At 40.4% G+C, this 24,955-nt stretch overlaps 1 protein-coding gene across 2 annotated transcripts in view; it reads left to right on the forward strand.

Annotated features, from left to right (window-relative positions):
• SLCO5A1 (solute carrier organic anion transporter family member 5A1) overlaps window positions 1-24,955 on the forward strand; it is a 160,974-nt gene that overhangs the window by 5,997 nt on the left and 130,022 nt on the right. The gene's annotated exons all lie outside the window — the stretch shown is intronic.

The raw sequence follows: 24,955 nt of genomic DNA on the forward strand, positions 1-24,955 counted from the left end.
GTACAGATTCATTTATCACTTTGAAAATAATAATCAATCTGTAGAGTGATACCTGGACTCCATGTAAATGTCCCAGTTGTTTTTCATTTTCTTGCTGCTCTTTGCCTCTATTTACTTTGAAAACTTGGATCTCCCTTTCATCCCATTTTCAGTAGCATCATTGCAGACTTACTTTGTCAAAATCACAGGCAGAACCCTATCGAAACGGAGAACATCCACTAACAACAGCCCTGAGATTTAACTTTTCTGGTAGTGGTTGCCCATCAAGAAGAAAAATAGCAAGTGCATATGAAGCGCATATTCCGTGCTAGGTACTCTGCTAGTTTTGGGAAGACCAGAAGTGAGACACAGTCTCAGCATTTGAGCTGTTTTTAGTGTAAAGCAATACTGCCAGTGCAAGGTAGGAGTGTAAAGTGACGTGTGCAAGGGAAGGAAAGGAATAGAAAGAGTATTCACTTGTTTTCCTCCTTCTTTTCTTTTTCTTTTTCTTTCTTCTTCTTCTTTTTTTTTGAGATGGACTCTTACTCTGTGGCCCAGGCCGGAGTGCAGTGGCGCGATCTTGGCTCACTGCAAGCTCCACCTCCTGGGTTCGCGCCATGCTCCTGCCTCAGCCTCCCGAGTAGCTGGGACTACAGGCGCTGCCACCACACCCGGCTAATTTTTTTTGTATTCTTAGTAGAGACGAGGTTTCATCATGTTAGCCAGGTTGGTCTCAATCACCTGATTTTGTGATCCACCCACTTCGGCCTCCCAAAGTGCTGGAATTACAGGAGTGAGCCACCGCACCCGGCCCTTGTCTTTTTTAAAGATATTGATTAAATTGCTTTTTTTTTTTTTTTGAAAAAAATTGATGAATGCAAACTGCATTAGGACACATCCCTTAAGAAACCTAGGAGAATTCTGCTTTCTATTAAATGGATCCCAGTAGGAGCTACAGTAGTTTGAGAATCAGAAATCTTACATATATTATTTCACTTAATGTTCTCAATGACCTTACGAGATGGAGATTATTTTCCCTATGTTACAGATGAGGAAACAGGCTCAGAGAGTTTAAGTGACTTACTAAGGGCCTCAACCCCATGCCTTTCTGACCCCAGGGCCCTTGAGCTTCCTTCTACAGTGCATGGCTCTTTGGCAAGAAGCCCTGAGAACCAACTGAAACCAAAGGATGTGTCCACATTCAGCAGAGTTTTCCAACAGCGCAGAACGCAGAATGCAGAATTGCCTTAAAGTCATCAAAACATGATCAAAATAAGATTATTCCCTAAACCTTTTAAAGTAGGTTTGATAGACTACCTCCGTACAAATTAGAGACCATTGCACCCTTAGAACATGAGCAGTGTTGACCAATTATGATGTGAGACACTTCCCAATAAATAACAGGTTAAAATCTTTCTTATTTTTCACAAAGCTGTTCTTCTGTATTACATTTTTCACCACCCACCCCTTTCTTAATCTTCCTGTCCGTCTTTCTAACTTCTCATTATAACCTCAGAGGAAAGAAAAAAATCAGGTAGTAGGTTAGTAATTACGAGCAGAAACAAACATCTGCAGCAACGTACAAACCATTGAAATGGAATGTAATTGTATATCTTAATCTTTTGAAATTCTATGTTAACATTCTGGCAGTTTTAACTGTAGAAGAGATGTGGTCATAGATGAGATACAGCAGTATTTATAACCACTAAATGCCTTAGCTTCTGCAAGGAGAGAGGCTTAGTATTGACTAGGAGCATAGAGAAAGCTTTGTAGGTATTAAGAAGAAGCAAGGTTAGCAACTAGACCATAATTTGTAATTATATCTTACATATAAGGAGAGAGAGAAAATGTGATTCTTTGGGGGCAAGAAATTTGTGATTTGACATGGAAAAGAGTAGGAATGGCAAACCAGGTAGGAAAAGGAAGAAAAGGATGCATTTCTAGAAGACAAAGCCACAACTCTGATTGGGTGATATTCAGGATCAATAATGATTGGCATGGTTCAGCCATCAGTTAAGCAGGGTAGTGCTGGCTCTTCCACCTCCCTGGTGTGTCCCATTAACTGCCAGCCCTGACTTCACATGACAGAGAAGACAGGGGCTAGAACTGGCCCCATGCCTTAGAAAGAGCACCAGATAAAGAGGCAAAAAAATTGTATATTAGTCCCTCTCTACCAACAACTGATCATGGGACTTCAGACAAACCCCTTGGCTTCTCCCAGCCTCTGTTTCCACGTGGGGATTAGCACATTTGTTTCTCTCGCTGTAACATTTTGAAGACCAAGTGGGATTCTGTGTGTGCCAGTGTTCTGCAAACTGTAAGGGACGGTGCTCTGACAAAGTAGAATTCAAACTTATCCTAGGTGTGGGCAGAGAGTGGAGTGAGAGAGAGTTTGCTCTTTCCAAGTATGAAAACCCTTAAACATATCTTTTCTATAATTGGAAAAAAGAAAGGAAACATTGCATGGGAAACTAAAACATTGTGTAGGAGAGCACTCCTGGGAAACATTGAACAGGAACATTTTGATCAGTGTTTTAGTAACGTTATAACCTGATTAATTAAATTTTCTCAGGACTCAAAGTTTTATCATGAGAACTTTCTGCATGCCAACATTTGATGATCATCTTTCTTTAATATGTGAACATTTAAGTAATGCATATTTGCACCTAGTATAACATAGTAAAAGCTCCTTTGAAGTTTGAGGGGCTTGTGGTGTGCCATTTCACCACTGTGGGTCTACATTTGTCCACGTGGGCTGTGGCAGGATGTATGGTGAACAAGGACAGATCCTGGGACATACTTGGAAGTAATTATTATAACTTTTAGTTTTAATTTTCTATTTTATTTTATTTTACTTTATTTTAAGATAGAGTCTTGCTCTGTTCCCCCGGGCTGGAGTGCAGTGGCAGTATCTTGCCTAACTGCAAACTCTGCTTCCCTGGTTCAAGTGATTCTCCTGCCTCAGACTCCCAAGTAGCTGGGATTACAGGCGCCCGCCACCATGCCTCGCTAAGTTTTGTATTTTTAGTGGAGACAGGTTTTGCCATGTTGCCCAGGCTGGTCTCCAGCTCCTGACCACATTTGACCCACCCACCTTGGGGTCCCAAAATGCTGGGATTATAGGCATGAGCCACTGCACCTGGCCATATTGTTTTTCTTTTCTTTCTTTCTTTTTTTTTTTTTTTTTCAGGGTCTCACTCTATTGCCCAGGCTGGAGTGCAGTGGTGTAATTATGGCTCACTATAGCCTCAAGTTCCTTGGGCTCAGCCTCCCACCTGGATATTCCTCCCACCTCAGCCTCCCTGAGTAGGTGGGACTACATGTGTGCACCACCATGCATGGCTAATTTTTGTATTTTTGTAAATACGGGGTTTTGCTATGTTGCCCAGGCTGATCTTGAACTCCTGGCCTGAAGTGATCTGCCCTCCTCAGCCTCCCAAAGTGCTGGGATTACAGGCATGAGTCACCGCCCCTGGCCTATTCTGGCCCTTCTCCTTCTCCTTCTCTTTCTCCTCCTCCTGTTCCTCCTCCTCCTCCTCTTTCTTCCTCTTCCTCTTCTTCATCCTCTTCCTGTTCTTCAGTTTTCAAATTTTATTTTGTTTTTTGAGACGGAGTCTCATTTTGTCACCCAGGCTAGAGTACAGTGGGCTGATATCAGCTCACTGCAACCTCCGCCTCCCAGGTTCAAGCGAGTCTCCTGCCTCAGCTTCCCGAGTAGCTGGGATTACAGAGGTGTGCCACCATGCCCAGCTAATTTTTTTTAAACATTTCTTTAGTCTTCTAAAAGTAGAGTGAGCTTCAAATTAGTTGAGTTGTATTTCTTCAAGATTTTGTGGTAATATAAACATTATATATGTGTATATATGTCCATATACACATATATGATTTTAATATATGTATATATATATTTTGCTCTTTTTGATTTTTTTCTCTGAATATGAGAAATATTGTATGGAAAAATATTTTTTTAAACTTTATTAATTTTTTTAAATACTTTTTTTGTAGAGACAAGGTCTCGTTATGTTGCTCAGACTAGTCTAGAACTCCTGACCACAGCAATCCTCTTCCCTGAGCTCCTAAAGTGCTGGCATTACAAGTGTGAGCCACTGTGACCAGCCTATGGAACAATCTTGGGCAGTATTTCCGTAATGTTATATAGAGCAATCTACAGATCAATATCTATATAAATTTATTTGTAGTGATATATACAATGAAAGATACATATATGTATCTTTCAGTTAGTGTTCTCTGGAACCACATAACCATGTGTACCAGTGATTTGACAAGTTAGGGGCTTCTTTGTCTTGAGTTAGAAGCCAGCTGGAGTGGGCAGTCAGGGGCTGGTACAGCCTTGAGTGCTGCCAGGTCCCTCCTCTCTTCCTCCTGGGCTGTTCTTAGTGACGACTGCTGTGTCTCAGGTATCACACACCTGTTCCCACAGAAGAAGGGAAAAGTGGAGGAGGCAGTACCTGCTTCCTCTAGAGGATGTCCTATTGGCCAAACGGAGTCCCCCAGCCTATTCCAGTTAACATGATTTTGAAAGGGTAGATTTTAGATTTTCCAGGCTATATGGGAGAGGAAGACAGGTGAGAGGAAGGGTGGAGTGAGTGCGGAATGGCTCCCGTCATATCCACCACACCAGTCATGCTCACATGGTTGCCCTAGAAGGCAGAAAATTCAGAACTGTTTTTTTTGGTTTCGTTTCGTTTTTGAGGTGGAGTCTTGCTCTGTCACCCAGGCTGGAGTTCAGTAGCACAATCTTGGCTGACCGCAACCTCCACCTCCCGGATTCAAGTGATTCTCCTGCCTCAGTCTCCCTGAGTATTTGGGACTACAAGTGCCTGCCACCATGCCTGGCTAATTTTTGTATTTTTAGTAGAGACTGGGTTTTGCCATGTTGTCCAGGCTAGTCTCCAACTCCTGACCTCAGGTGATCTGCCCGCCTCGGCCTCCCAAAGTGCTAGGATTACAGGCATGAGCCACTGCTCCTGGCCCAGAACTGTTTTTTCCTGACCAGTATTAGCAAGTATCCTAAGCACCATGTAGCATTAGTTTTTCTGATTCTTCTGGTTGGGATTTTAAAGAGGCTCAGTAAATAGCACCTCTTTCCCCACCTTGATTTCTGACTTAATTGATAAATATGACAAAGGGAGCACAAGGAGGCCAAAATATCACTTTTAAAACTGATTGAAGTGAGGTTGCAGAATGTAGCTCACATCTTTGTGCAAGTGGACTTCTAATAAGAGCAGAAATAAATAGACTCGCCCATCTAGCCATGGGCAATGCTGGACCCAAGCAGTGTGGCTGCCTGGGGTCTCCCATGTGGAGTAGGGGGTGGCGGTGGTGTCTAGGTGGGACTTATGCCAGGAAGGAGCAGGATTAAAGTTTCACACCCTGCGTGCATACTTACTCCCAAGAGGCAAAAAAGAGGAGCTGCGCTGAGCATGCCTGGTTTATTTCAAATTCATCAGTCACATTAACCCCTTTCTCCCTTCCCGAGGAGGAGCAGTGGAGGCAGAGAGAAGGTGAGAAAGGAGACATTGAGAGTGGGAATACACATTGTCTCCTAAGACTCGTAACCCATTTTAAAATGCTGCTTTAATTTTGCTTGTCTTGTTTACAATGTGTTTACCTTTGTAAACCACAACAAATCCTTTTTGGAAGTAGCGTCTGTGCAAATCATGAATAAATAAAAAATAATCTCCACTGAAAACTAATATGAGTCTGAATGATGGTTGAGGAATTTGAGGGGATGATTCCAGGACACACAGAGGATCACCCTGAACGATGTGATGCCATGAGTGGAGGACCACATAGCATCAGCTTCTTGTTAGGATGCTCAGGAGTTTTGTGTGTGTTTGAGACAGTTAATTTGTGCCACAGATATGTCTTCTGTACGACAGCAATGATTGAGTTTTGATCAGCTGTGTGGTGGTCATTTTTGGCCTCTAAGACAAATTCATCTACCATGCTGAGAAGCAAACCCATTTCAGGGTCTAACTGCAAAGCAAAGGGTTTTACTGCCTCGCTGTGAAAAAGACAGGGGGTGCACATTGATTGATTCAGCCCGCCCACAAATAACAGAGAGCAGCCTTTTTACTAGCATTTATGGTAGAGTTTTCAAACAGGGTTTTATTGATCTCTCCTCTCACATTGCTATGAATTCTGTTATCTATGTGGTCTGAAACAGTCCTTCTGAAACCTGAATGTGTGTAAGACTCTCAGGGGATCTTGTCAAGATGCAGATTCTGTTTCTATAAATCTGGCTTGGATCTGAAAGTTTGTGTTTCTAATATGCTCCCAGGGGAGTCCATTGCTGCTAATCCAGGGGCCACATTTTGAGCAGCAAGGATCGAAAGACCAGAGATATTTGGCCCTTTTCAGTGGCAAGAAGTCTCTCTGGATTTGGGGTTGGAGCCACTGTTGGTAAAATCAGGGGCTAATTGCAGTTCTGCTTCATTAGGAAAAATATCTTACTGAGTTTGTGAAAGTAGATGTCAGTTTTGGGTATTTCATAAACTATGGCTATTTCTTAGAATTTCACAGTTGGGTGATATGATCACTGATAACTTCAGTGAGAGAAATGACCTGAGATGAATGGTATCTATTTTGATATTCACCAAAAGAAGTGCCTGTCTTCTCCTGACTCAGAAGGCTCTGTGCAGTTGAGTTGCTTCTTTTTGGTGGAACTCTTGATGTCAGAGGTGAGTCTGCAAGCCATGCTACTCTAGGTGAGCTCACCTTCTAAGGTCCCTTGGTGGGGGAAAAGCAAACAAATCTACACATTTGGCTCTGCTTTTTTCTTTAAAGACAATCTAGAAATGTTAGCAGTGAATTGGGAGTTTGGTGACAGACAAATGTAAGATCTATATTGAAAATGGTTTTGGAGAATAAGGATCAGAAGTTTTTCCATTGCAAAGACTTGATCATACAGAGAAGGGGGCATGCTGGCCTGGTGGCTGAGGTTCTCTCCAGGGGTACTATTCAAGCCAAGATGTTTCCTAGAGATCATCTCATTTAACCTCATTTGTGAAAATGATAATTTGGCAGGCAAGAAAATCCAGATTCCAAAGGGTGAAAGGATTTGAGCAAGAGAAAACAGTATGGTAGCTCCTCAAAAATTTAAAAATAGAGTTATCATATGATCCAGCAATGCCAGTTTTGGTATAGACCCAAAAGAATTGAAAACAGAGTCTTGAAGACATATTTACACACTAGTGTTCATAGCAGCATATTCGCAATAGCCAAGAGGTGGAAGCAAGCCAAGGGTTCATCAGCAGAAGGATAATCAATATGTGATATCTATATATCTATATAATATTATCAGCCTCAAAAAGGAAGGAAAGTCTGACACACAACATGAATTAGCCTGGAGGATATTATGTTAAGTGAAAATAAGCTAGTGGCAAAAAGACAAATACTATATCGTTCCACTTACATGAGATAGTCAAATTCATAGAAACAAAAAGTAGAATAGTTGTTGCCAGGGGCCAAGGGGAGGGGAAAATTGGGAGGGGGTTGTTCTTTAATGGATTTAGAGCTTTGTTAATACTTTTGCAAGATGAAAAAGAGCTGAGAGATCTGTTGCACGATGATGTGAATATACTTAACACCACTGTATACACTTACACATGATTAAGATGATTTTAAAAATTAAGAGATCTGTCCAGGTTACACAGTCAAATTGCCTTGAGTCTGAAATGGATATATGGACTATAAATCCATCTGAATAAAAACATAATTATGATACAAATGGAAATTCTAAAAAGTTCAGGTCCTTGAATGGTAAAGTCATTTCTCCCAGCCTATGAAGCATTCTAGCACATGTTAAATAATGTGAGTCTGTCCTTCAGTGATGAGAATTGTTTTCTTAGGTGTGTGGGAATTTCAAATCACTTCTTTTGGGCATAATTTTAAAAAGAAGAAATAGGGATTTGGGAAAAGAAAAAGGTAAAGTGGATTTTAGAGTAGGCATGTTAAGATTAAAGCCTTCAGGCAGAGAAATGAAGGTGAAGAAACATACTTGTGGATTTGAGTTGTTCTACTGTGTGTTTCTAGGGAAAGAGATTGGAATACTTGGAGGTAGAGACTATGGGTTCATGTCAGTGTGTTCTGCTGTGTTGGATGCTCCCGCAGTAGCCAGTGCTTGCACCCTGTTTCCTGTGTTTTCAGTTTCCTTTTGCTGGAGAAAAAGAGATGGGGGTCCCACAGCTGCCCAATCCCCCTCCTCAACCAGCATTTGCAATTTTACAATACTCAGGTGTTGCAGGTTCTTCACTTCAGTTCCTGTGGAAAACTTTGTAACTTTCAAGTCATTCTAAAATAGTGGTTTTCAATCAGGAATGATCTGGGCTCTTTGGGAACATTTGGTAATGTCTAGAGTGATTTTTGATTGTCACAACTTGGAGAGGGTCTATGGTATTTCAGCGTGTTTAGGCCAGAGATGTTGCTAAATGTCCTACAATGTCCAGAAGAACCCACAGGATCCAATAATTATCCAATAAAGCATTGCCAATAGTGATGCTCTAAACTTTTTTTTCATCTTAAACTTTCAAGTTACTCAATATCTTGAGTTCCTTATATCTTGGAACTAGAAGTCAAAATCTCTAGATCATAGAATCAGAAAAGTATTGAATATGTGGATGGAGGGGACTTAGGAAAAAGATCTTTGTAAGTAAGAAAGTCTTCTAGCAAGCAAGGGATAGGAAGTAGAAATTAACTGTGTGTTACTCATTGCTACAGTGTTGCTCGGTAGATTCTGTAGTATTTATACTATACTGTGCTGTTAGTAGTTTAGAGAAGATACTATGGTGTGCTCCAGTGGATTATTTTTAGTGGGTGCAAAAATATTAGGGCTTTTGTGGTTTCTTTAGTTACTTTAGTTCCCATCAGCTTAAACAAATTTAACCATGGGGATTTTCTGGACCATATTATTGGAGCTGGGAATACTGTAATCCTTGAAGAGGAAATGATGTAATTTGTGTGTGTGTGTGTGTGTGTGTGTGTGTTGATATCTTACCTCTCTTTCAGTTGTGGTGATTTTAGGAAAAGAAAACATCATGACAAGGAATTATGAAAAACTAGAAAGCAGTTAATCAGCATTCTAAAGCAGAGCTCATCAATGAAGTAATTGGACATGAAGAGGAGCTGTAGGATAGATTTAATGAGGAGTTATAAGACCTAGAATTTTTCTTAAAAATGAATGAGAGCTTAACTAAAACAAACAAACAAAAAAAAAAAAACCCAACAACTGTGATATGGTTTCATAGGTAGAGGTCTAACAAGGACTATTTTTACAGCAAATATTTTTGAGTGTTTAAAATATGCCAGGCATTGTCCTAAACACTTTATTTAATTTTTAAAATTATAATTTGATAATTTATAACAGCATGCATTTATGGGTACAAAGTGATGTTATGATTTATGAATACAATGCAGAATAATTAACTCAGCCTAATGAACATATCTATCATTTCAAATATCTAGCCTTTTTATGATGAGAACATTTGAAATTTACTTTTAACAATTATGAAATATAACACACTCTATTAGCTATATTCACCATACTGTGGAATAAAAATTAAACACATTTCTCTTCCCTGAAATTTTGGACCCTTTTAATCATCATCTCCCCACTTCCCCATCCCACAGCCTCTGTAACCATCACTCTACTCTCTGCTTCTATGAGTTTGATTGTTTTAGATTTCACAAGTGAACATGATTTCGTAAGTGGGAATATGTGATATTTGTCTTTCTGTGCCTGGCTTATTTCACTTAGCATAATGTTCTCTAACACAATCCATGTTGTCAAAAATGACAGAATTTTCTTCTTTTTTTTAAGGTGGAATAGTCTTCTGTATCCATTCATTTATCGATGAACACGGGCTAATTCCATAACTTGGTTATTGTGAATAGTGCTGCAGTGAACATGGGAATGCAAATATCTCCTTGACAAAGTGATTTCAAATCTTTGGTAAATCACTCTGGGTATTTTGGCAAATACCCTGCAGTGGGATTGCTGGATCATATGGTAATTCTATTTTTAGTTTTTTGAGAAATCTCCATACAGCTTTCCATAGCGGCTGTACTAATTTACATTCCATTAACAGTGTACAAGTTTTCCCCTTTCTCCGCATCCTCATCAAACTTGATGATAATAGCCACTCTGACAGGTGTAAGGTGATATCTCATTGTGATTTTAATTTGTATTTCCATAATTCTTTGCAATATTAAGCATTCTTTTCATGTCTGGTGGTCATTTGTATGTGTTCTTTTGAGAAATGTCTATTCAAGTCCCTTGCCTATTTTTTAATTGAATTTTTTTTGTTTTCTCACTATTGAGGTATTTGAACTTGTATATTTTGAATGTATAGCTTGCAGATGTTTTCTCCTGATCTGTGGGCTGTCTGTATACACTGTTATTTCCTTTGTTGTGCAGAGCTTTTTATTTTGATGTAATTCCATTTGTCTACTTTTACTTTTGTTGCCTGCACTTTTGGGGTCATATTCAAAACATTATCGCTAAGATCAATGTCACGTAGTTTTTCCTTTATTTTTTTTTCTTGTAGTTTGTTACAGTTTCTGGTCTAAATACTTTATTATTTTGTTTTATCCTCAGAACAACTATGTAGTAGTTATCCTATTTCCCACATTTTATAGATGAGGAAATTGAAGTTAAATAATATGCTGAAGGTCATCTAAAAAGTGACAAAACCACAAATCAGGTCTTCCTCCAAAGCCGAGGATCTAACCACTGGTGTTATGAAGAGGGGAGGGAAAAGTCCCTAAACTTCTGGTGGGACTTTGGCGGAGTTTTTTTGATTTTAACAAAGAGGTAAGACTAGTGGTTTCTTAGATTCCTGTCGTCTCTTAAGTGTTCTACTACTTTGGTTCTGTGCTTTCTTCAGTCCTACTTGATGTGGTCTTTTTCTGCAACCTGGGACTCAGGTCTCCAGAGGGGTCCTTGAGCCATCAGAAGCCCATCCCTTGAGCACGTTCTCCACCTCCCAGCGGCTTGAAAGATGTTGTCGTAGGACAGCTGTCTCTGGGGAGTCAGGCAGTCCTTTTGCTCCTTTTTCCCAGCAGCTGTGTATTACCTGATGGTAAATTCAGAGTATACTTCCCCTCTAGGGAGTTATGACTGCTCGTTAAACTGTCACCCTGCAAAAACGCTAATCCTCATTCCCTAATATAACTTAGAAAGACGGGGGCAGGTTACCCCTGCTTAAAAGTAAAGAGCATATTTATGTAATTAATATTCTCAGCAGAATGAAATTATATAATTTGCAAGTGTCTGAAACGGAATTGTATAGTTCCTGGCATTTTAGCATGTGGGAATTCTTAGTAATAATACTTTAATGAGTCTTGGTTTTGTCAGGTGTTTTCCTAATTTTTTCACTTTAAATTCTTACAAAGGTCATAGATGTTTTAAGATAATTTTCTTTTTGTAAAGAGAAATGAGAAATTTAAGTGGATAAGACTGCATAGAGTAAATCCCCAATCTTAGACTTCCTGGCTGTAAATCAATTTCTGGTCCATGTATAATGACGGATCAACAATCCTCATTTGCAGAATGTCTTTACATTTTTTGGGGGAAGATATTTACCCGTATTTTGTCTAGAAATTTGCTTATGTCTCTGTTGTTTAATTTCAGCTGGAAAGGGAATGTGTCCTGATTTGAACTGCATTTTAATGGCTTTGCCTTAGGTGGAGAACAGCAGCAACTTTTAACAAGATGAAAAATCTGCGTAGAGAAATCGGAAAAATTACCTGTGAGAAAGACTTACTTAAAGATATACATAAATCTCAGAAAATGGTTCCAAAATTTGGTTTTGCTGCTAAGATGTCTTCGGTTATTTTGTTATTGTCAAAACTCTCAAAAGAAATTGGCTTGAATTTCTTCACTTAGGATTGGTGGAGGGCAGTGGTAGTGAATGCAAGCCACGAAGAGCGATGGGTAGTGTTACTCCCAATTGCTGGCTTCAGTTTTTTGGTTGTGCAAAGTTCTCCTCTGTACACACTTTCTTTCCTTTTAGGTTCTAGAGCCATTGTTGTCAGGGAGAGGTCTGCAGGGCCCTCACATGGTTTCTGGTGGGGCACTTATTTACGTACTTATATGAGACTCATACTATACTTTGGAAATTATTAATTTAGGACATAAACTTTGCAGGTCATCCAATTTTGTAGAAATGGTAAATTATACATAGATGACTAATGTGCAATTTGACACAAACTAGTCCACAATTACTGACATGACTTTGACCAGATCACGTAATCTTTCAGGACCTCAGTTTCTTTTCTGTATAATGTTTGACCCATGTCTTCTCAGATGGTTTCTAATCTAAGTTGTGATTTTTTTAAAGCTTGCTTAGGGTTAGGAACAGTGGGAGAGGGGAGTTGCTATATCGTATATACTGTATTTCTGAAACTAACATTAAGAAGTAGCTCCTGGCCGGGCGTGGTTGCTCACACCTGTAATCCCAGCACTTTGGGAGGCCGAGGCGAGTGGATCACGAGGTTAGGAGATCGAGACCATCCTGGCTAACACGGTGAAACCCCGTCTCTATTAAAAGCACAAAAAATTAGCCGGGCATGGTGGCTCGTGCCTGTACTCTCAGTTACTTGGGAGGCTGAGGCAGGAGAATGCCGTGAACCCAGGAGGTAGAGCTTGCAGTGAGCCGAGATCGCGCCACTGCACTCCAGCCTGGGCAACAGTGCACGACTCTGCCTCAAAAAAAAAAAAAAAAAAAAAAAAAAAAAGAAAAAGAAAAAGAAATAAAAGAAGTACCTCCTGATCCCCAAGGGCTTTAAGATCTAGTTTGAGGATTTCTTTAGCACCATTTATTCTGGATGACTTAAGATGATCTGTGAGCTTTGTGACCTCCAGCAAGTCACTTGACATCTCTGGGTTTCAGTTTTCGCATTTGTTAATGGATAGAATTGAATGAGAGGGCTGCAAAGGGTCTTCTCAAAACTATACTCTGGTTTCTTCTGCACCTACTGTGGCCTAGATCCAGATGCTGGCATACTCGAAGTAGTTGAATCTTGTTAAGAGAGTGGCCCCTGGGTTCCAGCTGCCTGGGTTTGAATTCCCACTTTGTCCTGGCCAGTGGTGCAAACTGGGGCAGCTTCTGTGACCTCTCTGTGCCCAATCCTGCCTCTGTTAATGCAGGGATCATGTGGGCCAGTGCTCAGGATGCACTTAAAACAAGGCCTGGCCTGGCACATGGTTAAACACTCAAAAATGTGGTCTGTCATTACTTTTAAAATTTAATTCTGTTCAGGAAGAGAGTGGTGTTAGCTTTCATTTTAGCTGGCAGGGTACAGCTCTTCTTGTGGCTTTTCTGAACGGGCTGCCTGCCTCACAGGATAAGCTTGCTCAGTATGCCCATGTTGACTACTCTTGCTTGGGTGCTGTGTGTTTGGTTGACCCTGACCAAGAGGCATAAGAAATGTGGGCTTCATTACACCAGAGTCTTCCTGGCTGGGCTGAGCCTCTCCATTAGGCATCCACCCCATCCCCCATAGGGATGCATGGAATTTCTGCTTCCTTGTGTCTGGAGATTCTGTTGAGAGCTCCCCTACAAAGCAAAGAGTGACACGGGAGAAAGAAGACAAAGCTTTCAGGTTATAAATAGCTTCCTCACGAGATGCTCTTGCTATGGGCTTCTGGTAATTAAGACAGGCGCTGTTGGTTGTAATCAAGTTTAATTGCTGAGGAGCGTAGGGAAGTAGCCCTAAACACGGAAGCTCATGGGCTATCTTTATGTTTTCTCTATCCAGTTCTGAACTTTAAAATCTCTGGTTGTGTCTCCAGCCGGCAAGATCTGGTTGAATATGGGAATAACTCCAGAGCCCTTTGTGGTTCCTGGAGTGGGTCTGGAACTTTCATGGATAGTCTGCCTGCTGAGACGTTGGCTCATGCAGTTTATTAGAAGTGGGAAGGTGGGATGGATTGAATAAACGAGCAGAGAGCCAATGCCCTGGAAATGCAGATATGGGCCTTTTTGCTTAACTTCTCTCATAGAGGCACAGAGTCTGTGTTCATGGGTGTGCTTGCGAATGTCTGTGTGTATTGTGTTTGGGGATGTAGACTGAAAAAAAAACCAGCAGAAGAAATGGCCACAAAGCATTTTCACGGGTGGTTTCATAGTGTCTTCCAGAAATATCAACCTTGCTGCAGCCGGAGCAGGAAATTTTAGATTTCTTTTAATTCTTATTTATCCAAGGTCAAATTACAGTTTGTAAGTTATTATTAAAGTCTCTTGTTCTTCCTTCTCTATCTAACTGTAGTGAGTTTATTGTCTATTGGTGCTCCATTCAGAGTTTGTATGGGCAAAGAAAGGAAATTAAGACCTCATTAATTGATTTTTCTACTTAATTACTTTTATAAAATATTTTGCCTGAAAAGTTGAAAACGATGTCTGAAATAAAGTTTGGATTCCTGAAATTGGTCAACGTCATTCATGCCATGATATCACATACTTGCTGAGTGGTCAGTGTTTGTTAGAATTTGGCTTTCTTCTGTCTTTACTGCAGGAGCTGAAACAGCACCCCTCCAGCTTCCTTTCTGTCCACTTTTAGGCCTCAGGCTATGATAACAGCTTTACAGTGGCTCAGAAGACCTCTGGAGGCTCTGTTTCTTACCCTCACTCCTCCACCATCTTGCTTTGCCCCGCTGCTTATGTCCACTGCCGGGGACCTCGCTTCCATCTCCCAGCCTAGTCCCTACAGATGCTAGTGTACTATTTTCTTGGATCCTAACTGCGGCATTTTCAGGAAGCTGTGCTTTGATCTGCATTGGCTCTACCTTCCAGCATGGCCAGTTCCACTAAATGCAGTGTCTCCTCAAGCTCTCAGAACCCCCACCTGTGCCTGGGGCACTGGAAACTTTTTGTCCTGGCATGGAAATCAGATGTTTAAGCCATGCACTGGTGCTTTACTGTACACAGCTATAATTCTCAGTGGGAGTTATCTTGCCTCTGTAGCTGGAGACCTCACTGGGTTAGGCATAGTACAATGTTAGTGAGACTTGTGATCATGACCACGAGTTATGTGTGAGTCAGTCCCCATTGTTGTGCTCCATATTCCCCTGCTCTCATCTTGTCTGTCAGCTTGCAAATGATGCTACTGATCTCCAGGAGGCAGGTAATAGAGCAATGCTCACCCATCCTAGCAAAGAACAAAACACAACCAAAGCAAAAAAAGTACTCCTTCCTTTTCCCCTCCTCACAAAACACACACACACACACACACACACACACACACACACACACACTCCTTAGGTCAGTAGCTGTATCTCCATGCATGAAAGATAGCATCATCATCATCATAATAAAGTTGGCATAATAACATAACGATGGTATGGTGATTACAATCATCATCTTGTAGGTAGCCTTGGGGAGTCAGGGTGCTTAAATGTTCTGACCAAGCTGCTTTTAAATGACTCAAAGGATTCTAAATCTTTTCAAATTTTCTTTTGGAAAATTTGACTGTATTCGAATGACTTGCTTGTCCTTTTCTCTTTTTAAAATTTAGGTGCCATACAAAACATTCGCACATTTCGTTGGCAATTGTATTTAAGTTAAAAAAGAAATATTCGTTTTCCTCTTTGGTGTTGATATCTTTTCAGATAATTAAAAGATAAATTGTCACTCTATCTGAGTTATTTGGCTAAAAATTCATGTTGATTGTGGTGCATTTTTATTAATCAGTTGATTTCAGATTATGCTGGTTCAATTTTGAACCTTTAAGCTTGTCTTGCTTTAAGAAAAACTGATATATAAAAATGAAAACTTAAAATACATACTTTTTTTTTCAGGAGGAAACGTAAACTTTTTACATTGTAACAAAGTCTTTTGCTTTATCATGAATTCCTTTATTTATTTATTTGTTTAGAGAGAGTGTTTTGCTCTTGTCCAGACTGGAGTTTAATGGTGCTATCTCGGCTCACCGCAACCTCTTCCTCCCAGGTTCAAGTGATTCTCCTGCCTCAGCCTCCCGAGTAACTGGGATTACAGGTGCCCACCACCATGCCCGACTAATTTTGTGTTTTTAGTGGAGACAGGGTTTCATCATGTTGGTCAGGCTGGTCTCAAACTCCTGACCTCAGGTGATCCACCCACCTCGGCCTCCCAAAGTGCTGGGATTACAGGCATGAGCCACCACGCCTGGGTCCTTTAGTTATGATTGTCAAAGTTTAGACTTGGTATGTAGCTTTCAGGAGCATATTTATCCATTAAAATCTCACACATCATGGTGATTCTTCAAAGACTTAAAGACAAAAATACCATTTGACCCAGCAATCTCATTACTGGGTATAAACTCAAAAGAATATGAATTGTTCTATTATAAAGACAAATGCACTTGTACGTTCATTGTAGCACTATTCACAATAGCAAAGATGTGGAATCAACTTAAATGTCCATCAATGATAGACTGGATAAAGAAAATGTGGTGCGTATATACCATGGAATACTATGCAGCCATAAAAAAGAAAAAAAATCATGTCCTTTGCAGGAACATGGATGGAGCTGGAGGCCATTACCCTTAGCAAACTAACACAGGAATAGAAAACTAAATAGTGCATGTTCTCACTTATAAGTGGGAGCTAAACAATGAGAACACATGGATATAGAGAGGAACAACACACACTGGGGCCTTTTGGAGGGTGGAGGGTGGGAGGAGAGAGAGAGAGGATCAGGAAAAACAAACAATGGATACTAGGCTAATACCTGGGTGATGAAATAATCTGTACAGCAAATCTCCATGATACAAGTTTACAATGTGTAACAAACCTGCACATGTACTCCTGAATCTAAAATAAAAGTTAAAAAAAAAAGCTTTCATTAAAAAAAAAAAAAAAAAAAAAAAACACCTCACACATCTATTCACAATAGCCAAGACATGGAAACAACTTAAGTGTTCATCAACGGATGAATGGATTTTAAAATGTGGGACAGTGTATAAATACACAATGAAATGCTATGCAGCCTTAAAAACCAGGAAATTCTGTCATTTGTGACAACATGGATGAACCTAGCAGACATTATATTAAGTGAAATAAGCCAGGTTAGGAGAAAAATACTACATGAGCTCACTTATATATGGAATCTAAAAAAGTCAAACTCATAGCAGTAGAGAGTAGAGTGGTGGTTTCAGAGGCTGTGTGGGAGAGGGCCAGGAGTGGACGGGGAAAGGGGAGGCGCTGGTTAACGGGTACAAAACTTCGGTTAAACAAGAGGAATACGTTTTGGTGTCTGATTACACAGCTTGGTGACTGTAGTTAACAATAATGTATTGTATATCTCAAAATAACAAAAAGAAAGGATTTTAAATGTTGTACCACAAGGAAATGATAAGTATTTGAGACAATAGGTATGCCAATTATCCTGTTAATCATTCCATAATGTGTACATGCATCAAAACATCGCATTGTACCCCACACATGTATGCAATTATTATTTGTCAATTAAAAATAAAATGAAATGTAAAAAAACTCTTACACATGTATATTCTAATTCCAGATGTTTATTTCTTATTGATCACAGATGTGGCCAGTTGGTTCTCTGTGTTCTCTGTGGCCAAATGGTTCTCTCTGTCTTTTGAGTTTCCATTGCCCTGTAGTACCGTTTGAGATCAGGTAATATGATGCCTCCAGTTTTGTTCCTTTTGCTTAGGATTGCCTGGGCTAATCAAGCTCTTTTTTGGTTCCATACGAATTTTAAAGTAGTTTTTTCTGGTTCTGTGAAGAATGTCATTGGTAGTTTGGTAGGAATAGCATTGAATCTATAAATTGCTTAGGCAGTATTAGCCAAAATTTTCTAATGAACTTCTGTTTTCCCACTCTACATCGTGTTTGTAATTTCTTTGTTAAATGCATAGAATGTGTTCAAGGTTTGTCCAGAAGCTTCTGGGGTCTTATGCTTCTGAGTTGCACAATTGTATGCCAGGCAAATAAATATAAGACCTCGAGACATAGGCACCAGCTCTTCAGCGAGTTTGATATTGATAAACTGGAGCCAAGGTTTGATATTCTCTAAAGGGAGGTGGATGAGATAGTGGGAAGGGAGTGGAGGTAGATCTGGAAGCCTGAGCCTGGATGTTAGGCTTGCTCCTGCACTTGCTCCTCTGCAGTCTTGAGCCACTCAACTGTTCTGGTTCACCTCATCAATTTAGGCATAATAACTTCTACACCATCTATGTTATACACATGGAGATAAGATGTAACAAGATCAATGGCTTCAGTGTACTTTCATTCACCAAAGATGATATACACATGCTCTGTGTTAGATGCCGGGTCCTAGCAGGAAGCAGGACTGCCTTGGTAGAACTTAGACTCTCATGTGAAGACAAACAATAAACAAGTAAACAATAAGGATTTACAAATCAGGGCAAGAAATCAAGGAAACTATATATTGCATTTAGGGAGGGGTGCTTAAATAGGAAGATCATTAAGAGGAATTGATGTGTAAGCCAAGGCTTAAAGGATGCTTGAGAACTGTGATGCGTAGTGTGTAATGTTAGTCCACGATTCTGATATCAAAAACCCTAGCGTGGATGTTTACACATGTATGAACATCATAATCATCTGAGGCACATCCTTCAAATTGCAGATTCATGGACCTTCCTCTGGCGGGGGTTGGGGAGTCTAATTTAGTAGGACTGTGGTCACGCTCTAGAATCTAGAATCTGCATTTTTTAAAAGCATCCAGATGATCCTGTTGATCTGTTAAGCTTGGAAACTATTGTCTTGGAGAAATCCTACTGAGAAGCAAGAGTTTCCTTTCAAAGGAATGACTATGGCTTAGTCTTCCTTAATTATGCTTCTTGTCTGCCATGCTTCGCTTCTTATACCAACCTCCACAATTTGGACACTTCTGTGATCTAGGACCCTGAGCCTCCCCAACGCTGCTGTGGGACTTGTTCCCTTTTTCCCAGCAGATGTACTATATGAAGAGAAACTTCTGGATGCTGTTAAGTGGGAGAAGGGGGCTGTATTTCTAGTGCATATTGGAATTCTGGTGTATACCACTGTATGTTGAGTCGACGGCTGTGGCCTGGTTTGGCAATCTAAGTGCTTTTTGTAATTTTATACCTGCAGGAAATATGTTTGGAATTCCATAAAAGTTGGCATGAAGAATTCTCACGCCATATTTCATTGTATCTTTGCCCTCTGCCTAGTTTTAATATAACTTTAATATACTTTGTATACATATTTAATATGTTTAATGTAATTGAGTGGTTTCAAATTGAGTGGTTTCTTGAGTGAAACTAGAAATAGCTCTTATTTTGGGATCATAGGTTCTACTGAAGCCCATTTGAGTCTTGGGGAAAAGGTACCGAAGCTGCTTCCTCTCTTCTCTCTCCCTCCTGGGGGATTTCAGGGGAGCCAGTAGCAATTTATTTGAGAACATTAGAGTAGCCATTGGGATTTACCCATGAGAGTTTTTTGGTTCGTTTTAGAAATCCTCCTTTGCTCCAAGCTGTGTTTTAAAAAGGTTGGTTGCTAGTTGTCCAGTAGACTAGTGGCTGGCAGGGTGTGGCTCGTGTCAAACAATCTTTTGGAACACAGCCTGTCACCTTCTGCTTCAATGGAGAATAGTGATTCTTAGTTATCTCGGATGTGCACTCCATCACTTTTTATGCTCAGTCATTGCTGCCTATAAGACCACCCAAACCTGAATGATGACTGTCATTCTCTGATAAGAGGAAGGAGTTAACACCTGGCTTGTGAACATATTTATCTTAATAAAGCACAGGGAGTTGTTAGAGCTCACCCTCTTCTTTCATCCAGGAGAATCCAGAAGTGTCAAGGTTTCTCTGGCAGGAGCCCAGCCTGCAGGTTGGGTGAGAAACTCATGAATAGGACTCTGACATGTGTGTTCACCTCTCCTTGGAATGTCTCACTTTTATTTCAGCACAATTTCCGTGTTCACCTCCTAGGCGTAAGGTGGAGTGGGTAGCCTCCTGCTTGGTGTGCTAATAACCAAAACAGATAACCAACCACCTTCCCTTTGTTTTCCTTGGCATGCTGAAAAAGGCATACACAAATACTAATAAGAGCATCAGAGAAATAAATAAACTCAGAAACTACAAGGCGGGTGGATCACCTGAGGTCAGGAGTTTGAGAACAGCCTGGGTAACATGGTGAAACCCCGCCTTTACTAAAAATACAAAAATTAGCCAGAGGCATGGTGACCCGTGCCTATAATTCTAGCTACTTGGGAGACTGAGGCAGGAGAATTGCTTGAACCCGGGAGGTGGAGGTTGCAGTGAGCTGAGATCACGCCACTGCACTACAGCCTGGGTGACAGAGTGAGACTCCTTCTCAAAAAACTGCAACAACAAACAACAACAACAACAACAAAAAACAAAATACAAAAAGCTTACAACTTGGGTAATTTTTAAGGTATAGATTTTAGATGTTAGCAAAAATGTCTTGCTTACAGGACTGATTTTATTTTATGCTCTTTCTTGAGAATTCTAATGTCTAGCCTCAGAGGGCAGTGAAAAACTCACATATATCTAGTCAGACAATTTTTGCATGGTCTCTCGCTTGCTCCCACAAGGAAGGCAACTCTCTCCCAACCTTCTTTTCCTGTAGTTAGAATTCTTATTTTTCAACATTTCTTCTTGGATGCTCTTTGAGATTTCTTTCTTTCCTATCCCCTTCCCCAGTGGAGCGGTGAGGAAGGGAGTGTGGAACTCAAACTTTATTTTATTTATTTATTTTTTAGAGACAGAGTCTTGCTCTGTCACCCAGGCTGAAGTGTAGTGGCATGATCATAGCTCACTGCAACCTCAAACTCTGGGGCTCAAGTGACCCTCCAGCTTAAGCCTAATTTTTCAATTTTGTAGAGACAGAATCTTGCTATGTTGCCCAGGTGGTCTTGAACTGCTGACCTAAGCAATTTTTCCACCTTGGTCTCCCAAATTGTTGGGTTTACAGATGTGAGGCACCACACCCAGCTATACACTTTACTGAGCTTCAGAATCACCTGAAGGGCTTGTTCAAACCCAGATTGCTGGGCTCCACTCCAAGAAGGTAGAGGGAAGCTGAGAATTTGCATTTCTAAAAAGGGTCCAGGTGATGCTATGCTAATATCACTGGTTTGCTAACAAGACTTCATTTTTTTTTCTTTTTGAAACAGAGTGCAGTGGCACGATCTCAGCTCACAAGCCATTCTCCTGCCTTAGCCTCCCAAGTAGCTGGGATTACAGGCACCCGGCACCATGCCCGGCTAATTTTTTTTTTTTTTTTCTGAGATACAGTCTTAGTTTGTCACCCAGGCTAGAGGGTAGTGGCGTGGTCTTGGCTCACGGCAACCTCTGCCTCCCAGGTTTAAGTGATTCTCCTGTCTCAGCCTCCCAAGTAGTTGGGGTTACAAGCGTATGCCACCATGCTCAGATAATTTTTTGTATTTTTAGTAGACATGGGGTTTCACCATGTTGGCCAGGCTGATCTCGAACTCTTGACCTTAGATGATCAACCCACCTTGGCCTCCCAAAGTGCTAGGATTACAAGTGTGAGCTACTGCACCCGGCCAATTTTTTGTGTTTTTAGTAGAGACAGGGTTTCACCATGTTTCCCAGGCTGGTCTGAGATTACAGGTGTGAGCCACTGTGCCCAGCCAATAATACTGTATGTTCTATAGAACATGAAGCTCACAGGCTTCATTGATTGGTTCATTAATTAATTCATTCAACAAATATTTTTCTCAGACAGAGCTGTGGGTGCTGGAGGTTATGCTGATGCACAAGATGAAGTTCTTGCCTCAGGGAGCCTCCATGCTGGTGCAAGAGGCAAACATACATCATGCAATGTTTGTCTGGGATAAGGGCTATGAAGAAAAAGCAAACAAAGTAGGTCTCTTTGTAGGAGAGTGGTGGCCAGGGAGGATCTCTTCGAGGAGATGAGGCCTCCAGGGAGAGGAGTGACAGGGGTAAAGGCCTGAGGTAGGAAGGTGTTTGGTGTGTTGAAGCCTCAGCAGGAAGAGGCTGGTCTTACTGGGAGTTGAGGCAGGGAGAGTGGTCAGAGTGGGCGGCAGAATGTTGGTAAGAGTCACACACAAAAATATTCCTGTGACCAGATACATTCAGGAAATGTTCGTTTCAACAACATTAAAACTTTTTTTTTTAGTTAGTGTTTTTTTTTTTTTTTTTTTGAAACAGGGTCTTGGTCTGTTGCTCAGGCTATAGAGCAAGCTGTAGGTGTAATCCCAGCTCACTGCAGCCTTGACCTCCAGGGTTCAAGTGACCCTCCCATCTCCTCCTCCTCCTGAGTAACTGGGAATGCAGGCATGCACCACCAGCCTGGCTAATTCTGTTCATTATTTTTGTAGAGATGAGGTCTCACTGTGTTGCCCAGGCTGGTCTTGAACTCCTGGACTCAAGCAATCCTCCCACCTTGGCCTCCCAAAGTGCTGGGATTATAGGTGTGAGCCACTGCATCAGGCTGACATTAAATGTTTTTCTTTATTGAAGAATTTTCCTAAGGTTTTTATTGTGCTGTTCCCCATTATTAATCTCCAGGAGAAGGATAAGGTATTTTTTTCTCAAATTTACATGACCATGAAACTTACTCCCTCAATCACCTCGCAGACTGATGTTCTTTGAAATGCATTTGGGAAATCTTGATCTAGCAAGTCCTACTCTCTCATTTTCTAACTGGGAAAACTGAGGAACAGAGAAATGAAATAGCCTGTTTCAAATAATAAAGCTTGAGGCGACACGAGGCGGTGGAAGGAACACTGAGTTTGGAGGTGGAAGATGAGGTTTGAGACTTTGCTTTTGCGTTTTGTGAATGTGGAGATTCACAAAATGGGAGATTGCACTGTTTGCTCTCTGAGGATCCTGGAGTCACTCCGGGTGAGTGACTACTGATTTTTTTTGACTTGGGAGTCTTGTGTCAGTTAAGCCAAAGGAAAAGCACTGGGAGATTCACATAAATACATTCATCAAATACCACCATCTAGGTTATTTTTGCTTTCAAATGAATATACTTTCCAGACAAGTAATTAAAATAAAATCTGTCAGAGGATGTGAAACTCTAAATCATAAAATGTTGGTTAAAAAAAAAAAGAAGCAACGGAGAAAGACTAAGATCTATGGTAATGTACCTTGCTGTAAAATATTTTAGCATTGATTTCCATTTTTATGAAATTCACAGTTGATTTGAATACAAACAGTAAATCTCACAAGAGGTGAAATCTATCTTTTTCTTGTTTGCTTTCCAAGGAATTGTTGAGGAAATAATTAGGAAAAAAAAGACTCTTGGATTTTAGTTTTTTACTAGCTATACGAGTTACTTTGGATTGATTTTTCTTTATCTATAGGAGGGATCCAAATATTCCTTAAGGTCTTTACAGCTCTACTAATTTAAAATATCTATATTTGACAACTTTTGCCTTGAAGGGATGTTAGCAATAGAATCTTGGTCAAGGTGTGACACGGACCTGAGGGTTCTGAGGACTTAGGATGTGAGCTGTGTATAGGTAAGGTAAAGTCATGGTAAATAATTGTGTTAAAGAGAAGATGCCAGTTGGGAGCTCTTTGGTGAGATTTTCCTAAGGAATTCTGCTGTTCCTATAGAGCAACAAAGTTTGGGGATTGTTTAAAGAAAGAGTGAAGGTGTATAAGTTCCATTATTGTCTGTTCACAAGTGTGGGTTCTCCTCATTCTGGGCCCAGGGTAGGAATGTACTTTCTGGCCCCCTTGGGGTTGGATGGGGCCATGTAACAAATTCTAGACAAACAGTCCCATGTAGTTCTGCAAGGGATATATCCAGGCCAGAACACTTAACTGCCAGGGGAACACCCTTTTCCTCTGTCACAGGGGTGGCAACATTCTGGTGTCATCAACCTGGGTTCTGGAATCAGAAGTCATGGAGCAGATATCCCAGATGACCCTTGAATGGATTATGAATTGTGACCGAGGAATAAACCTTCGTGATTATAAACCCTAAGATATTTAAGCCTGCTTGTTACTGCAGCGTAATGTAGCCTATGCTGACTACTGGATTCAATAAGTTGAGAAGTCCCAATGAATCAAAGGGAGAGCAGCCATCTGGTAAATAAATATATTAAAGAAAAGATGCTAGTTGGTAGTCCTTTGGTGAGATTTTCCCTAGGAATTCTGCTGTTCATACAGACTAGCAAAGTTTAGAGACTTGGCTAAAGAATGAATGAATGAATGTGTTCCATTGTTATCTGTTCAAACTGGTATAAGCTATAAAGCATATCATGCAAGAGGCAGTATGCTAGTTTGGGCAGGCCTCTCCTCCTCCTTCTCCTGGGAGGTCAAGGCTGCAGTGATCTGTGATTGTGCTACTGCATTCCAGCCTGAGTGACAGAGCGAGATCTTGTCTCAAAAAAAAAAAAAAAAAAAAAAAAAAAAAAAAAAAAAAAAAAAAAAGGCAAGCATTTGTGAATTTTCAGAATGTAGAATACCAAGGCTTTTCCAAATCAGATAAATCAGGAATGTTCACCTTTACATCCAAAAAAGAAAAAGAAAAAAGTTCAAATAGAAGTTCAGCACAATAATGTAAAACCTTAAATAGGTGACCAAAATTCAAATTATCAACAGATAACTCAATTTGATGGATCTTTCAGTAAACTTTAGTTTGAAACAACAACAAAAAATACCATTTACCAAAACATGAAAAATATTTTCAGGAAATTCTTATCTAATTTGAAAAATAAAAAATGGAATCCATGGCAAATAAGAAAAATACAAAAAAGGAAATCAACCTTTGATATGGTTTGGCTGTGTCCCCACCCAAATCTCATCTTAAATTGTAGTTCCCATAATCCCCACACGTTTTGGGAAGGACCTGGTGGGAGGTAATTGAATCATTGGTTATCCTCATGCTGTTCTTATGATAGTGAGTTCTCAGTACCTCTCTTTGCTGTTGCCATGTGAAGAAGGACATTTTTGCTTACCCTTCTGTCATGATTGTAAGTTTCTTGAGACCTCC

The sequence above is a fragment of the Rhinopithecus roxellana genome, chromosome 9, assembly GCF_007565055.1.
Source record: "Rhinopithecus roxellana isolate Shanxi Qingling chromosome 9, ASM756505v1, whole genome shotgun sequence".
In the NCBI taxonomy this organism is placed as follows: Eukaryota; Metazoa; Chordata; class Mammalia; order Primates; family Cercopithecidae; genus Rhinopithecus; species Rhinopithecus roxellana.